This window comes from Leucoraja erinacea, chromosome 2 (genome assembly GCF_028641065.1).
Source record: "Leucoraja erinacea ecotype New England chromosome 2, Leri_hhj_1, whole genome shotgun sequence".
Classification (NCBI taxonomy): Eukaryota; Metazoa; Chordata; class Chondrichthyes; order Rajiformes; family Rajidae; genus Leucoraja; species Leucoraja erinaceus.
In genome coordinates this window covers 73,370,415-73,386,063 of record NC_073378.1, presented here as the reverse complement: position 1 = coordinate 73,386,063, position 15,649 = coordinate 73,370,415, and the positions used below count along the sequence as shown (strand labels likewise).

The following is a 15,649-nucleotide window of genomic DNA, read 5'->3' as shown; positions in this document are numbered from 1 at the left end:
AGTTTCCGGATCATCAGCAAAGACTTCAAATCCCAGCTCAAGCTTTGGCCATTCTCTATCTGGCTTACAGAGAGATTTTAGTTCATTGATCCATCTCTTATCGCTTAAGAAACGGTTCACTGTCAGTTCTCGGGAAACTTAATTCGCAGAATTTTCTTCTGTGTAAACATATTTCAGTTGTACAACATTAAGCCCCGGTCCCACTTTCCCGAGTTACTCACAAATTCTCCCGAGTTTTCCCCTTGATTCAAACGTGGAGATGCCAGCCGCAGGTACTCGGGCTATTTTTTTTACTCGTGGACATTTTTCAACATGCTGAAAAAACGTCCCAACTTACCTGATGCGTACCTACGGCTGGCATTACGAGCCGCTACGAAATATCTATGGACTCCTACGGACTCGTTACGGACGTTCTCAGAGTTTGAATCAAGGGGAAAACTCTGGAGAATTCGTGAGTAACTCGGGACAGGGGCTTTAGTAATTCAAGTCGAGTCAAGTCAAGTTTATTCGTCACTTACACATACGAGATGTGCAGTGAAATGAAAAGTGGCAATGCTTGCGGACTTTGTGCAAGAAGACAAACAAACAAATAACCAAACAAACTGCAACAGAATGGAACAGAATCACATATTATTTTACATATTAAATATTGTGGGCGGAAGGAAAAAGGGAAAAAAAACAGCACTTTTAAAAAAAAGCAGTAGAGTGGTACAGTAAAGTTAGTCCCTGGTGAGATAGGAGTTGACAGTCCTAATAGCCTCTGGGAAGAAACTCCTTCTCAACCTCTCCGTCTCACAGCATGGCAACAGAGGCGTTTGCCTGACCGTAGCAGCTGGAACAGTCCGTTGCAGGGGTGGAAGGGGTCTCCCATGATTTTATTGGCTCTGGAGTTGCACCTCCTGATGTATAGTTACTGCAGGGGGTCGAGTGAAGTTTCCATAGTGCGTTCGCCCGAACGCACTACTCTCTGCAGAGTCTTCTTGTCCTGGGCAGAGCAATTCCCAAACCAGACGGTAATATTTCCGGAGAAGATGCTTTCCACAGCCGCTGAGTAGAAGCACTGGAGGATCCGCGAAGGCACTCTGAATTTCCTCAATTGCCTGAGGTGGTAAAGGCGCTGCCTTGCCTTACTCACGAGTGCTGTGGCGTGTGATATCCATGTCATATCCTCAGAAATGTGGTCTCCCAGATATTTAAAGCAGCTCACCCTATCCACAGTATCCCCATTTATCCTCAATGGTTCGTACGTCCTCGGATGATGTGCCCTCCTAAAGTCCACGATCAGCTCCTTAGTTTTTTTGATGTTCAAGAGGAGGCTGTTGTCCTGACACCAGAGTGCCAGATCAGCCACCTCCTCCCGGTAGGCCTTCTCATCGTTGTCTGAGATCAGGCCCACCACCACAGTGTCATCAGCAAACTTGATTATTGAGTTGGAGCTGAACCTAGCCACACAGTCATGCGTGTACAGGGAGTACAATAGGGGGCTGAGGACGCAACCCTGGGGTGATCCTATGCTCGGGGTGAGGGACTTTGATGTATTCTCTTCCATCTTGACTACCTGGGGCCTGGCGGTGAGAAAGTCCAGGGCCCAGGCACACGGGGGTGTTAAGCCCTAATTCCAGTAGCTTCTCGGCCAGTCTGGTGGGGACTATCGTGTTGAAGGCTGAACTGAAGTCTATGAACAGCATCCTCATGTAGCCCCCCTTCTGGCTGTCAAGATGTGAAGAACGGTGTGCAAAACCTGGGAGACCGCATCGTCCGTGGATCTGTTCGGACGGTATGCGAACTGTAACGGGTCCATGTTGCTAGGGAGGAAGGCGCAGATGTGTTTCTTCACCAGCCTCTCAAAGCATTTCATGACTACCGAGGGTGGGGAAACAACACCATATACCTCTGCACATCGATGGAGCTGATGTGGAAAGGGTCAGCAGCGTGAAGTTCCTAGGACTACACCTGTCAGATGACCTGACGTCCACGGCCAACACCACAGCACTGGTCAAGAGAGCCCAGCAGCGACTACACCCTCTCCGAAGACTACGTAAAGCAGGTCTCCCCACTACACACCTACGGACTTTTTATAGGGGGACAATCGAGAGCACATTGACCTACGGCATCACTTCCTGGTTCGGGAGCTGCAAGGCGTACGAACGGCACCAACTAGACAGGATTGTGAAGACCGCCAGCAGGATTATTGCTGCTCCACTCCCTTTCCTGCTGGACATATACAGGAAGAGATGTATCAGCAGAGCCATCTCCATCATCAAAGACCCCTACCACCCATCGCATCACACATTCTCCATCCTGCCATCTGGGAAGAGGTACAGGAGCATTAGCTGCAAAACCAGCAGGATGCTCCTCAGCTTCTTCCCACAGCCTATAAGACTGCTAAACGGACTTTGCCCCCTGCCAAAGTATCGCGCACCAACCACCAACCTGGACACACTGCAGCAGAGCCACTGTCGTGCCGCTGCCGATCGGAACGCCTGTTGAATGTTTAGTAGAGTGTTAAATTTGTTCATGATATATGTATTTTTATTTCTATTTATTTTTAATGCACACTGAATGGACACTGGTTGAGCAACGTTTTTTTGTTTCCTCTGGGTATGTGAATACTCAGGAAATGACAATAAAGATATACAATACAATATAAGGGCCACCGGATAGTAGTAGATCAACGCTAGAATTTATTTGAGATTTCTTGACATCCATCAAGTAAGGCCATCGTTTCAAGTCTTCATGTCTTGGTATATTTTAACGACCAACGGGCATGGTTCCATGCGTAAACACTTCAGATATCGGTATAAAATTATCTTCATCCAAATTGGATATCTCCATACTCGTAATGTAATGACCTGCTCACTTTATCTTTAGTCATGCTACGTAATCGAATCTTAGTCTCTTCTCCTGTGATGTTCAGTCTTCTCATCAGGTTTTCTATGCAAAAGGCAGTTGAACTTCTGTGATCCAGAAAAGTATATGTTTGCAACACTGTATTCGTCTTTCTGTTCCTTACCTGTACTGGTAAGATAGAAAAATTATAAGCTTCAACCCAGGCCCCAATATGAGCAGTTACTTGAGGCGAGGTGATAACATCACTCGTAGTTGGCTGCTCCTTCTTTTCAGTTTGCTCCGGTTCATCTTCTTCTACTTGCTATGGTCGCTCATCATCCGTTCGTTCCAGTTCTTCTTCTTCTTCCCAATGCTCTGGTAGCTCGTCTTCAGTGTGAAGTGCTTCAGGATGATATTACCTGCACTTATAACTAATCATAGGGCTCTTACAGTCTCTCACCATATGTCCTCTTTTCAAACATCCAAAATAGATTCCCTTCTCTTTCAAGAAATCCATCATATTCTTTCATCTTGAATCTTCGACACCATCTTATGGTGTGACCAACTTCATCACATAACAAACAAAATACTATTTGCTTGCTAGTAGATACATTTCATTTCATTCTATCTCGTTTTCACAGATCTGGTTGTGATAGCAAAACTACTTCTCATAGGTTCTGATATTTCTTCAGTTTTGGTAAAGGTAGAACCTTTGTTATTTGCAATCGGTTTGTAATCTTCAATGGTCCCGTAGTGTGGCTCTAACATGTACCGTACTTCCCTTTCTAAGAATTCCACCAGATCTGGTAGCCTGGCTACTTGCTTCCTCTCATTTTTATTTTGCCTGCTTCGCATCTCCACCTTTCTCGCAGTCTTCTGGGCAACTTGCTCATAATGATTCTAGTATTACTTGGAAGATTCATTTCCTCCATGTGGCCGAGATTTCTCATCGAGTTGCAATAATCTCTCAGAAATATTGCATAATCACTCAATGCCTCCCCATCTTCCGGCTTGATTCCATTCCAAGCATGGGCCTTCTCCATGTATGCGTTAGCAATCCTCTGTTTATCACCAAAACGTTCTTCAAGTAATCTTGTCGCCTTTTTATTGCCATGGCTGCCTTGCTTTTTCTGACAATTTTCTACAAGTACTTTAACACTTCCACATGTACTTCACCAGAAATTGTAAGCGCTCCTTTTCATCCGTAACTTTCTTTTCTAATACTTCCTCTAATGCCCTTACGAAAGCTCCATACAGCAAAGGATCTCCACCATACGTAGGAATTTCTACTGGTGGTAAAATGCGAGAAGTATTTTGTTGAGCTATCTATTCAGTTTGATTTTTCACCAATGCCATTAACCCATCCTGATATCCTTGGCTTGACTCCACCTGTCGATAAACAGGCCTTCGTGACTCAAACTGGCTAGTTCTACTGCCCTCCCGATTATTGATGCAAGAACATAGATGCCCTGCTGCAGTTAAGTAAGGCTCTGATGCATGTGCTGGGCTTAATTTCTAGGTGGCACCTTTGAGAGGGGGGGGGGGGGGGGGGGGGGGGGGGGGGGGGGGAATTAAAATGCCCTTTTCCCTTGCCTGTCCGAGATATATTTTCTCGGGCTGCTACCTAATGCTGAATAATCGTTCCGACTTTCATTCTTGGAATTAGAAAAAAAAAAAAAACGCGGGACAATTTCAGCGCTGGAGTAAAATAAAAAGCTACTTCTAACGCCGTCATATTTTACATATAAACTTGCTTCTTAGGATTACTTTAATCAAAATTTCATCAGCGAAAATGTGATTATGTAAATGTATGAACCGACAATGTTTTTCCTGCTGATATGGGGTTTAAATTCACCGCAACCACAACGTTCCAATCGGTCGCGTTCCACAAAAGCCCACTCGCAAGATGATTAAAATGGCTATTAATTTACGGGAATTAAACACTAAATTCCTTCCATTTGGTCTATAAATTAATGACAATGAGATTTAAAAATCATGTTACATTGTGAATTCTTGTGTGAATGTTATTTGGACACTTAGGCTATTGTTTAGATCTAGTAATTGAATTTTGTAATTAGCTACAATTAGGTAACTAACTAATTATATGCTTTAATTTCAGGTCATCCAAGTAAGATTGTTTCATATTTGTTTCAGAATGCTTCAATCTATAATAACTGAAAATTTCATTCAGTTCGCTTTTGACTGGCCTCGATCACAGCTTTTGAGTTAAGTCAATGGAAAAGCAATAGGGAACAAGATGCTATTTTCCGAGTATGAAAATGGCCATAACTTTTTTAATACTGAAGATATGAAAGTGAATTAGGTGTCAAATTAAACTTTTTATGCTTTATCTGATGGGATAAACTACAGACTTGATTTTTAAAATCTCAAAATCTTGTAACATTGCTACTTAGTGGGTAGAATGGAACTAGTGTACGGGTGATGTTTTGGAAGGAACTGCAGATGCTGGTTTAAACTGAAGATAGACACAAAAAGCTGGAGTAACTCAGCGGGACAGGCAGCATCTCTGGAGAAAAGGAATAGGCAACGTTTCGGGTCTCGACCTATTCCTTTTCTCCAGAGATGCTGTCTGACCCACTGAGTTACACCAGCTTTTTGTGTCTATCTTTAGTGTACAGATGATCATTGGTCGGCGCGGACTGATGAGTTGACAGGCCTGTTTCCATGCTGTATCTCTAAAACTAAAATTAAAAACTTGAATTAAACTAAACAAGGTAAAAATAAATTATTTTGTTTCTCTTCTCTATCTGAATTCCCACAATCTTGGATCAGAGAAGTCCAAGGGACAATTAAAAGTGACGATTTAATTAAACCGTTTAATTATAATAAACTTATAATGACAATAATAAATGTATAATAAAATAAATTATAGTAAAAGTATAATAAATAATAATTATAATTATAATAAAATTATGGAGGGCCGTGATTTGGTGGACAGGTAGGGCACATTTCTCTTTATAAAGAGGTTAATAACCAGTGGACACAATTTAAAAAACTTTGAGGGAAGTTTCACCCAGTTGGTGTTAGTTGCCAGGTACCTACTAAATGAAAGGGTCCTGAAGGTGGTACAGTGGCGCAGCAGTAGTTGCTGCTTTGCAGCGCTGGAGACCCGGTTTAGATCTCGACCACGGGTGCTGTCTCTACAGAGTTTGTACGTTCTCCCCTTGACTGCGTGGGTTTTCTCCGAGTTCTTCGGTTTCATCCCACACTCCAAAGACGTACCGATTTGTCGGTTAATTGGCTTGGTATATGTGTAAATTATCCCTAGTGTGGGTAGGATAGTGGTAAGATGTGTAGGGATCGCTGGTCAGCGCGGACTTGGTGGGCTGAAGGGCCTGTTTCCGCGCTGTATCTTTAAACTAAACTAAACAAAACTAAAACCAATCATCCCATTTGTAATGTATTTCATGAGCAATTGATGCACCACAATCTACAAACCGAGAAGTGAGTGGTGCTAACAGGCTAGCTTTGTTCTCTGCTATAAAATTCTGATTTTTTTAAGTCTTTCCCTCCTTGTGTCCTGATTTTTCTTTCACCAACAAAACAAGTGTCCCTCCCGCAGCTGGGAATGATCAATAGCGATGCACATTAAATTAAATAGTTTAAATGGAAAGATGTGGCTTGTATGGAAGCATTGCTTTTAAATTGAAATTAATTCCACTGAAAGCTTGCAGGCAGACCACAAAACAGGTGTTTCCTTTGAGAATGATACTTCGGCTAGGATATCTCCTGAAATTTATGCTCTGCTGAACGAACATGAATTATCAAAGGAGGAACAAGCACCTTTGGAAGGAATATGGTTTGAGAACAATGCAACCCAAATTGCCTTAGCAGCAATACAGTATCTATGTATCAGCATAATGTGTATCTGCAATTAATTGAACAGCCACTGCATTAAATGTACAATCCTGAAATATATGATCCACATTCAATAAATAATTAAATGTTACTGCATTCAGAACATTAAGGAAACAATTGTTAAGACTGCTTTCACTAATGTATAATTTCTGTACATTGTAAAACTTGACTTTGTTTTGTCAAAATCCAACATCACAATGGACAATTTTATGCTGTAAGCTGTGGCCAGCTGTGATGGTAACTTCTTTTATTAAATCACCTCTCCTTTGATTCTATGAGCAATGCCTTAGCAATTGTAAATAGACTAAACTATTCAGCTTTCTGCCTTCACTATTCCATGGTGTGCTGCGTATTTAAATGATTGAATAATCTGTCATGGATAGGCAAATGGAAAAATTGAAATGTCTCCCTGCACATGGAGAAGGCATTTTGCAGATGTTGTTGCAAAACTGAAGACATTGTACGGAAAACATGTATGCAGAACATGGAACTTTGTAACTGCTGAGAATTTTAATTCTATCATTCTCTTTAGTAAGATTTAGTAAGTAGCCGGAAGCCAGAGGATTGGGAAACTTTCATAGGACAACAGAAGGAAACAAAATGGGCAATACGGGCTGAAAACATGAAGTACGAGGGGAAGCTGGCCAGGTATATAAAGAAGGACAGTAAACGCTTCTATAGATACAGTGGCTTGCAAAAGTTTTCATACCCCTTGAACTTTTCCACATTTTGTCACGTTACAACCACAAACGTAAATGTATTTTATTGGGATTTTATGTGATAGACCAACACAAAGTGGTGCATAATTGTGAAGTGGAAGGAAACTGATACATGGTTTTCAATTATTTTTACAAATAAAAAACTGAAAAGTGTGGCGTGCAAAAGTATTCAGCCCCACTGAGTCAATACTTTGTAGAACCACCTTTCGCTGCAATTACAGCTGCAAGTCTTTTGGGGTATGGCTCTACCAGCTTTGCACATCTAGAGACTGAAATTTTTGCCCATTCTTCTTTGCAAAATAGCTCAAGCTCAGTCAGATTGGATGGAGAGCGTTTGTGAACAGCAATTTTCAAGTCTTGCCAGAGATTCTCAATTGGATTTAGGTCTGGACTTTGACTGGGCCATTCTAACACATGAGTATGCTTTGATCTAAACCATTCCATTGTAGTTCTGGCTGTATGTTTAGGGTCGTTGTCCTGCTGGAAGGTGAACCTCCACCCCAGTCTCACGTTTTTTGCACTCTAACAGGTTTTCTTCCAAGATTGCCCTGTATTTGGCTCCATCCATCTTCCCATCAACTCTGACCAGCTTCCCTGTCCCTGCTGAAGAAAAGCATCCCCACAGCATGATGCTGCCGCCACCATGTTTCACAGTGGGGATGGTGTGTTCAGGGTGTTGTGCAGTGTTAGTTTTCCGCCACACATAGCGTTTTGCATTTAGACCAAAAACTTCAATTTTGGTCTCATCTGACCAGAGCACCTTCCTCCACATGTTTGCTGTGTCCCCCACATGGCTTGTGGCAAACTGCAAACGGGACTTCTTATGGCTTTTTTTCAACAATGGCTTTCTTCTTGCCACTCTTCCATAAAGGCCCGATTTGTGGAGTGCACGACTAAGAGTCTGAAGAAGGGTTTCGGCCCGAAACGTCGCCTATTTCCTTTGCTCCATAGATGCTGCTGCACCCGCTGAGTTTCTCCAGCAATTTTGTGTACCCACGACTAATAGTTGTCCTGTGGACAGATTCTCCCACCTGATCTGTGGATCTCTGCAGCTCCTCCAGAGTTACCATGGGCCTCTTGGCTGCTTCTCTGATCAATGCTCTCCTTGCCCGGCCTGTCAGTTTAGGTGGACGGCCATGTCTTGGTAGGTTTGCAGTTGTGCCATACTCTTTCCATTTTCGGATGATGGATTGAACAGTGCTCCGTGAGATGTTCAAAGCTTGGGATATTTTTTTATAACCTAACCCTGCTTTAAACTTCTCCACAACTTTATCCCTGACCTGCCTGGTGTGTTCCTTGGGCTTCATGATGCTGTTTGTTCACTAATGTTCTCTAACAAACCTCTGAGGCCTTCTTCTTCTTCTATATAGTGTTTTTTGGCGGTTGGCAAACAACTTTTTTGGTGCATTACCGCCACCAACTGGCATGGAGTGTGGATCAAACAACACCATTACATATACTAATATCCTATATCCTTCCGAACAAATTGGTTACCCTAAGAAAAAGCAACAGGATTTGATAGCACTTATTTGAACTCCCTTGCAAAATATCTACCAAATCAAATTGGATTCCTTCTTTTCTGAACTGCTCACTCATCCGTTCGCTCTCCTCCTCATACTTCTCACAATGTACAATGACATGCTCTATCGTTTCCTCTTGCCCACAGTATTCACATCTGCCTGTATTATGCTTGCCCATTACAAAAAGTGTACTGTTCAGACCAGTGTGTCCAAATCTAATTCTTGAAATCACTGTCTCCTCTTCTCTGTTCTTTCCTGCACATCTCATCTCTCCCACTTTCCTCTGGACTCTGTAGAACCACCGTCCTTTCCGCTCTTCCTCCCATTGCTTTTGCCATCTTTCCTTCAGTCTTTGCTTAATAATGTCTTTGATTTCAGTTTTACCTATGTTAATACTTAAATCAATCTTACTTCTTTTTGTTACCTCTTTTGCTACCTTATCTGCCATTTTGTTTCCTCTAATGCCAATGTGTGCTGGTACCCATAAAAATATGACTGTAAGCCCCATCATTTGAATTCTGAATAGTGTTTGTTGTATTTCTATCAAAATGTCTGGTCTACTGTCTGAATGGCTGTGCTGTAAACTCTTTATTGCTAAACTTGAATCTGAACAAATAACTGTCCTTAAAGGCCTAGTATCCTCGACCCACTGTACCGCTAACAATATTGCAATCATTTCACCTGTGTATACTGATACCTCATTATTGATCCTCTTCCCTACTTTGATGTGAAATTCTGGTACAATAAATGCTACTCCTACTTTATCTACTGAATCTTTTGATGCATCTGTATAAATTTGGACAAAACTGTAGTATCTGTCAATGTATTCCTGAATGATGACTGAATTATACATATGCTGTTTATCCTTGTTTTTCTGTTCTAATATTGTAAAGTCTACTGTTGCATCTGGACGTATCCAAGGTGGAATTGAAGGTAATGGAACCGTTGGAACCACATTTAATTGGGCTATGCTGATTTGTATTGCTCTCTGGGTCACTGTCCATCCAAAACTTTTTGTTTCCCTTCTCTCCTTTTCCCAGCATGGTTTGACAGTAACTTGTGCTGGGTGTTCTTGACTGTGGCCCTGTAGGTTAATCCAGTAATTCAATGAAAGCTGTATCCTTCTCATCTTTAGAGGCATCTCCCCCATTTCAACCTGTAATGCTGCTGTTGGAGTTGTTTTTATTGCACCTGTACATATTCTCAATGCCCGATATTGAATGTTGTCTATTTTCTTAAGAGAAGTACTTGATGCTGACCCATACACCACACAACCATAATCTAACACAGATCTAATTAACCCAGTGTATATAGCCTTCAAAGCTGTTCTATCTGCCCCCCAATCACATGGAATTAAACATCTCATTACATTAAGTATCTTCTTACATTTGTCCACTACTTTCTGAATATGAACCATCCATGTAATCCTCTCATCAAACCATAAACTTAAAAATTTATAGTATTTTACTCTCTCCAATTCCTGGTTATATAATTTTAGTTTTACCTCACTATCAATTTCTTCCTAGTAAAAAACATTATCTTTGTCTTTTCCACAGAAAATTTGAATCCCCATTTATATGACCACTCTTGTACCTTTATTATAGCCCTCTGTAGTTTCTGCACAATAAACTTCACATTTCTCCCCCTTTTCCAGATTGCCCCATCATCCGCAAACAGTGAAACTCCCATTTCATTTACAATTTCTTCATATACATCATTTATCATTACTAAAAATAGTAAAGGACTTATTATGCTCCCTTGAGGTGTTCCATTTTCAATATCTAATGTTCCTGAGTATTGATTTCCAACTTGTACTTGTATTGACCTCCCAAATAAAAAATCCTTAATCCATTTAAATATAAATATTAAAAATCCCCAATTTACCTAGTTTCACTAATAACCCTTCTCCCCACATCATATCATATGCTTTCTCAATATCAAAAAATACAGCTACTACACTTTCTCTGTTAATTTGTGCTTTCCTAATTTTATGTTCTAAACATATAGCTGGATCCATGGTGTTTCTCCCCATCCTAAAACCACTCTGGTAATTGGATAAATATCCTTTATTTTCTACATAATATGTCAACCTTTCATTTACCATTTTTTCCATTACTTTACATATGTTGGATGTTAACGCAATAGGCCTATAATTCCCTGGGTTTGTCAGATCTTTACCTGGTTTTCCTATTGGGATTACTACTGCCTCCTTCCAGCTTTGCGGTAATTTCCCACCCTCCCACACTTTATTATAAAATTCTAACAAAAAATCCTTGGATGTTTCACTGAGATGGTTTAACATGGTGTAACAAATCTGATCTTTACCTGGTGCTGACATCTTGGTTTTTCTAAGAGCTCGGTTGAATTCTGTCTTTGTGAATGGTTTGTTAAAAACATCGTTAGTGTCTTCCTCATATCGTATTAACTGTATATTCTCTGCTATAGTATTTTCTTTTCCTTTTCTTCCTTCTTCACTAACATTGTCTGAACTGTGAATTTTAGCAAAAGATTTTGCCAACATCTCTGCTTTCCATCTTTCACTGCTGTAATTTCACCGTCAGTTAGGATTGGATATTTGTATTCTCTTTTAATTCCTTTCATTCTCCTTATCATTCCCCAAACTTGACCTACTTTTGTCTCCCTTCCCACCGAGTTACAAAATGTCCTCCAAAATTCCCTCTTTGCATTTTTTATTACACTTCTTACACTTGCTTGCAACCTTTTGTATTCAATAAGATTCTGAAAATTGTGATTTAGTTTCAAAATGTTAAAAGCTTTATTTCGACACTTAATTGCTTTGTCACACTCCTTAGTCCACCATGGTACACTCTTCTTGTTGTGCTTATCTCCTTTCTTTTTAATGGACTTCGTTGCTGCCTCTAAAATGGCTTCACAAACAGAAATATTTAAATTATCCACATCTTCATAAATATCAATTTTCTCCATTTCTTGATCACTAATAATCTTAAACTTCTCCCAATCAGCACCACTAAAAGACCACTTCTGTATTCTCTCTGTATTATACTCCTCTAAACTGACTCCTACTACTATTTCTATCGGGTAGTGGTCACTTCCTACCGTTGTTCTTCGAATTACTTCCCATGAACAAACACCCGCCAATGAGTCTGACACTAGTGTGAGGTCTATGGCTGATTCTGACCCTGTTCTGATGTTGATTCGTGTCCCACTTCCATCATTAAGACACACAAGGTTTTTATTCTCCATTAAATCCTCAATCACCATCCCATTTTCATCATTAGAATCATCCCACAACGTGCTATGAGCATTAAAATCTCCACAACATATAACTTTCCCCCCTAAATACCCAGCAAGTTCGTCCATCAACTCCATTGAAAGCCTTTTACACGGATTATAAAAATTAACAATTTTAACCTTACCTTCTCTTGTCCACATTTCAACCACTAAATATTCTAATTCTGTTCCTTTCACCAACATTCTATAATGTATTCCTTGCCTTATAAATATTACACACCCCCTCCACTCCCCTCCCCCCTATCTCTACGGATACTATCATAACCTTTGATGACAAAGTCTAATGAAGGCTTAAGCCAGGTTTCTTGAATACATATGACTTCTGGTTTCTTCTTTAACTCTTTAATGAATCCTTTAAACGCTTGTCCATTTGCTATTATGCTCCTTGCATCCCATTGTAATATAATCAATTTGACCTATCACCAGAACCTTCCTGCCTTCCATCTGCTTCAAGCTTTTTATTGATACTCTCCCATGATACTTCTTTTAAACCCAAAAACTTCTCTGCTCCCTTAACAATGATTTTTATTTTTTCTGTTTTGTGTTTAACCTGATCAGTACAGTTGATTACATATGCAATGAAAACAATAAGCTTATCAGCTGTCAGTTCTGTGTGAGTTTTGACTGCTTGACTTTCCTCTAATCTCAAAACCGGATGATTCTCTCTCCCAATTATATCCACTCTTCCCCTTTGTCCTTGCACCTTCTTCACTGCCTCTGAGTAGCTTATGTTACTTACTGTTTTCACTTGCTGAATCTCCACAGCCCTCTTCCTGACTTCACATCCCCCATACGTTACCCTGTGCGGTCCTCCGCAATTGCAGCATTTATCCTGCATATTTTCTCTGCACTCTTCAAATCTATGCTCTCCTCCACACTTGGGACACCTCTGCTTCCCCTTACACACCGCTGCTATATGTCCATACCTTTGGCATTTATAACATCGGAGCGGTGGAGGGATATAAGGCCTCACTGGAAAGATCATGCATCCGATTCTCACTTTTTCTGGTAGTTCAGACTGCTGAAACTCCAGAAGCACAGACAAGCTCTCTACCCTCTTACCCTCCACTGTCCTTAACAATCTCTTAGCTACACTCACCTGGCCCCCAAAAATACTCCTTTTGAGTTTCTCCAGGTCTTCATCTACAGGAATACCTGTTATTACTCCCCTTGTCACTCTACTCTCACCCAGAGTCTTTCTTTCACTGACCATCTTCTTGCAAACACTTTCAATCTTCAGAGCCTTATTTTTCTGCTCCTCCGTTTTACATATTATTAACAAGTTCCCGTCTCTCAAAATCTTAGCTGTTTCCACCTCTCCTACCTTCTTCTTTAGCTCCCTGGATAAAGCTATCGGACTTAAATTGACATGCTCATCTTCCTTTCTAAATTTCAGTATTATTTTAACCTCCTTCCTTTCAACCTTTTTCCGAACCATTCTCCTATCCTCCTCTGAACTGTTCCCTTCAAAACTCCTTTTGCTGCTTTGGCTGAGCTCGTTTTGCCTGACTCCTCCTTCTCCTTGATTCCTCCCTGATCTCTGACTAGATACTGACGTCCAGTCACCAAAAGCCCCATCATCTTGGTCTTCGTCATCCTCTAATCCTACCTGAGTTGCCATTTGATCCAGTCACAAACCAGTTTATGCCAACCACCAACTCCTAGTCCCCCTCTCCCTTCCACACGGGAGCTCCCCTCGCCCAGCCGCTCTCGGCCGGGCCGAAACCCGAATCCCTGCAATCTGCCCCCTCTGAGGCTTTCACAGAATAGCTGTATTTATACTGAGATTAGATTACACACGTGGACTCTATTTACTAATTAGGTGACTTCTGAAGGCAATTGGTTGCACTGGATTTTATTTAGGGGTATCAGAGTAAAGGGGGCTGAATACTTTTGCACGCCACATTTTTCAGTTTTTTATTTGTAAAAAAATTTGAAAACCATGTATCATTTTCCTTCTAATTCACAATTATGCGCCACTTTGTGTTGGTCTATCACATACAATCCCAATAAAATACATTTACGTTTGTGGTTGTAACGTGACAAAATGTGGAAAAGTTCAAGGGGTATGAATACTTTTGCAAGCCACTGTATGTTAAGGGAAAAAGAGTAGCAAAGTCAAATGTGGGTCCCTTGAAGGCAGACATGGGTGAAAATATTACGGGTAACAAGGAAATGGCAGAAGAGTTGAACAGGTACTTTGGATCTGTCTTCACTAAGGAAGACACAAACAATCCCCCAGATGTACTGGAGGACAGAGGATCTAAGGGAGTAGAGGAACTGAAATAAATTTTCATTAGGCAAGAAATAGTATTGGGTAGGCTAATGGGATTCAAGGATGATAAATCCACTGGGCTGGATGGTCTGCATCCCAGGGTCCTCAGGGAGGTGGCTCTTTTGTTATCTCTGTTATCCCACTTTTCAAGAAAGGAGTGATAGAGAAAAGGGGGAATTACAGACCAGTTAGCCTGACTTCGGTGGTGGGAAAGATGCTGGAGTCAATTATTAAAGAGGTAATAATGGGGCATTTGGATAGCAGTAAAAGGATTAGTCCAAGTCAAAATGGGTTTATGAAAGGGAAATCATGCTTGACTAATCTTCTGGAATTTTTTGAGGATGTGACAAGTAAAATGGATGAAGGGGAGCCAGTGGATGTAGTGTATCTAGGCTTTCAGAAAGCGTTTGATAAGGCCCAGCACGGGAGACTGGTGACTAAAATTAGAGCAGATGGTATTGGGGGTAGGGTGTTGACATGGATAGAAAATTAGTTGGCAGACAGGAAGCAAAGAGTAGGAGTGAACGGGTCCTTTTCAGAATGGCAGGCAGTGGCGAGTGGAGTGCCGCAAGTTGGTGTGCAGGTACAGTAGGCAGTGAAGAAAGCTAATGGAATGTTGGCCTTCATAACAAGAGGATTTCGGTATATGAGTAAAGCGGTTCTTCTGCAGTTGTATAGGGCTCAAGTAAGACCACATCTGGAGTATTGTGTACAGTTTTGGTCTCCTAATTTGAGGAAGGACATCCTTGTGATTGATGCAGTGCAGCGTAGGTTCACGAGATTGATATCTGGGATGGTGGGACTGTCATTTGAGGAAAGATTGAAAAGACTAGGCTTGTATTCACTGGAGTTTAGAAGGATGAGGGGGAATCTTATAGAAACATATAAAATTATAAAAAGACTGGACAAGCTAGATGCAGCAAAAATGTCCCTAATGTTGGGCAAGTCCAGAACCAGGTGCCACAGTCTTAGAATAAAGGGGAGGCCATTTAAAACTGAGGTGAGAAAAAACGTTTTCACCCAGAGAGTTGTGAATTTGTGGAATTCCCTGCTGCAGAGGGCAGTGGAGGCCAAATCACTGGATGGATTTAAGAGAGAGTTAGATAGAGCTCTAGGGGCTAGTGGAATCAAGGGATGTGGGGAGAAGGCAGGCA

The 15,649-nt window shown here is 41.2% G+C and overlaps 1 protein-coding gene across 1 annotated transcript in view; it reads left to right on the top strand.

Moving 5' to 3' along the window:
- The window catches only part of pign (phosphatidylinositol glycan anchor biosynthesis, class N), a 153,176-nt gene that overhangs the window by 6,158 nt on the left and 131,369 nt on the right, over window positions 1-15,649 (top strand). The window lies entirely within an intron of this gene.